The sequence below is a fragment of the Amblyomma maculatum genome, chromosome 1, assembly GCF_055883805.1.
Source record: "Amblyomma maculatum isolate TAMU_Amacu chromosome 1, ASM5588380v1, whole genome shotgun sequence".
In the NCBI taxonomy this organism is placed as follows: domain Eukaryota; kingdom Metazoa; phylum Arthropoda; class Arachnida; order Ixodida; family Ixodidae; genus Amblyomma; species Amblyomma maculatum.
The window spans coordinates 172,898,397-172,901,618 of record NC_139344.1 but is presented as its reverse complement, the minus strand read 5'-3'; the positions used below and the strand labels follow the sequence as shown (position 1 = coordinate 172,901,618).

Genomic DNA, 3,222 nt, shown 5'->3' with positions numbered 1-3,222 from the left:
GAATGAGCGGACGAGGGAACACGAGAGAAACGTACAACAAAACAAGGAAGGCACCCATATAACTAAACATATTAATGAATGCCCGTCCCGCAATTGTGAGCCATGCTTCACTGATGTGCGCATTCTGGGCAAAAGCAAAGATAAGAATGCCAGGGAGTTGATAAAAGCGTTTTATATCAAAAAGAAAGACGACATGTGCGTAAACGACACATCAATTGTTTTATATAACTGCGAAAAGATATTCCTGGAGCGCGCCTTATCAGGTCGTTCCTGAGCTTTAGGTGACACCTATGCATGTGACTACAAAACTATTTAAGTACGTTTTCTTGCATGCAATAAAATCAGTTGGGAGTTGGCGCTTCGTCCCGTCACTTACCTTTGTGTTTGTCTGTTTTTTGCGCCTTAAACTATTTTAAAAATTTTAAATGGAACATACAACACAGCATCACACAACTGGAATACGACTTAGCACAACTTCACTAAAACAGTGGCAAGGAAAGACAACACATCAACAATGGCAGCCAGTCGGGTTGATAGTCACTATCTTTGTAAGTGTCTCTAAGCTGGTGTACCATCTGGCCGAAATGAGTAGCGGGGGAGACTAGAGGTTCAGCATTCCGATCCAACATACGCGTTTTCCACAGGCTGTGCAGTCCAAGGAGGAAAATCATGTCAAAGGGTTCGTGGTCATGTTCGGTGGTTATCAAGTAACGCACACGTGGGAATTCAAAATAAAGTTTTTCTTCAATGTTCTTTGCAGAACGTCCCAAAATAATATTGCATCTTTGCAGACAATAAAACAGTGTTCGATGGTTTCAGGTGTGTCACATAACCGGCAATTAACAGAAGAAACGAAAATATTTTTTTTCTGAAGCCACATTTTAACAGGCAAAACCTCGGCATGAAGTTTAAAGAAAAACGTTTTAGTAGAAGGCAAGATCGGCATTTTGCGCACCCTTTTTAACACATCATGCCCCATATAACTGGAATAGAGTGAACGATGTAAGGCAGGCGGGAACAACACAGATATTAAATCTTGGTATAAATGTTTCCGTGAAACAGAGAATAAGTACTCATAAGAGAATCGAACTGCCACAAAACGCACTGAATCGCAAACATCTTTCATAAAACCAAATAATAAGGGCCGATCGGTAAAATTGGAAGAGACCACTAAGTTTGGAAGAAGGTTCACTAGGTTAGTTTGCAGGGATGCTCTGGTAATTGGATGGGAGCTATTACGGAAAAAGAAGAAACGAGCAACTAACTGTCTGACATAGAGATGTGTCAAACCTAGTCCGCCAGCAGAAACAGGCCTGAATAAGTTATCGCGCCGCATAGGCTCAAAACTAGACGACCATATGAACGTCGCAAACTTTCGGTGAAAACTGTGGATGTAATTCGCGCAGTGGAGTACCTGTAAAACATAATAAAGTTTTGTAGCCAGAAACATGTTACATGCCTGTGCTCGGCCAAAAATTGATAGGCGGTGCGGAACAAAAGTTCGAGCATAGCTTTTGAGTGCCGTGACCCTCTCTGTCCAGTAAAGCCCACTAAACTTAAATGCATGAAGGGGAACTCCAAGGTATTTAGGGGGAACACGAGACCATTCAATTCCAGCATAATGAGTCGGCATTGCTCCCCATGAACCGAACCACAGACCCGAACTTTTAGACTTATTCATTTGAGCGCCAGATACAATGCCAAACTGCTCAATGGTGGTTATAATTTTGTCGATGCTGGGTTTGTCTGTGCAGAAAAACGCCAAATCGTCGGCGTACGCAAGCACCTTGACTTCATTACTGAAGGCAACATAACCACGGATACTGTGGTTTTGCAGTACACTCAAACAAATTTGGCTCTAGGTAGAGGGCAAAGAGGAGCGGTAACATAGGACAGCCCTGCTTCACGGATGATCGAATTGGCACAGGCTCTGAGAGGCGACCATTAACAATCAAGCGAGTGGAACAGTTGTCGTAACAAAGTTGCACCCCTTTCAGTGCAGTTGATCCAACATTTGCACGCTCGAGAAGAGAAAATAGAAACGAATGCCGGACACGATCAAATGCCTTCGCAAGGTCAATCTGGAGTAGAGCAAGCTGCTCGTAAGAGCCAGAGCAAGATTCGAGAATTGTACTTGCAATATGTATGTTATTTTGTATAGAGTGTCCCCTCAAGCCACACGTCTGATGAGGGCCAATGAGAACCGTCATGGCATATTGTAAACGATTTAATAGTACTTTCGCAAAAATTTTTGTAGTCCACATTTGCCAACGTGATTGGCCTGTAGCCATCTACTGAGAGCAATTTTTCTTTATCCGTACTCTTAGGAATTACGACTGTGTGATTCCTAGTCAAGGACTGAGGAAGGAACCCCACATCAAAACTTAAAGCGAAGATCTGCAGCAAGACAGGACTCAGCAAAGGTTTAAAAGTTTTGTAAAACTCGCACGATATGCCATCAGGGCCAGGTGTTTTAGAGAGGGGTAATTGGTCAATTGCGTGTTCTATTTCTTCCAACGTGAAAGGACCATTGATAAGAGCACAATCTTCATCTGATAAAGGCGTTATAAGAGCTTTAAAGTCAGCTAGTAGATCCGAATTAGAAGTAGCAGAAGCGTCACTGAAAAGTGTCGTGTAATAGCTCATAAACACAGAGATGATGTCACACGTTTTTGTTACTAGGGTGCCATTGGACATCATTCCCGGTATCAATTTAGCAGTAGCATTACGGTGCTCATCAAGTAGAGCTTGTCGCGTAGGGTTTTCAGAATGCAAAGCACGATTTGTACGAGATCGAACTCGGGCACCCCTGTATCTTTCAGTGTCCTGTTTTTGTAGGTCACACTTTACCCTAGTAATTTCGTCTAAATATACTCTAGGTGCCTCACATTCTAATTCATAGAGGTTATACAAACTCTTATGCAATGTCCTCTCTTGAAATTTCCTGTAAAATGACCTAACAGACCCAATTTCAATAGCTATCGCTCGCACCTCCTGTTTAAACAGCTCCCATGCAGCAAATATTGGCATGGCACCTGTCAAACACACTTGTAGCTGGGAGCGTATCCGAAAGGCAAACTCCTGATCATTTACAAGTGAAGAATTTAGCTTCCAAAGCTCCCATTGCGGCCTAAATTTTGAACAGTAAGTTCTCCCGAGCCGAGCAACCACCATACAATGATCTGAAAAGGAAACTGGTACAGTTTCACACAACAAATCACG

At 42.7% G+C, this 3,222-nt stretch overlaps 1 pseudogene; it reads right to left on the bottom strand.

Annotated features, from left to right (window-relative positions):
• Positions 1–479: 479 nt before the first annotated feature.
• On the bottom strand, positions 480–1,889 carry LOC146204915 (uncharacterized; annotated as a pseudogene).
• Between the last annotated feature and the right edge of the window lie 1,333 nt (positions 1,890–3,222).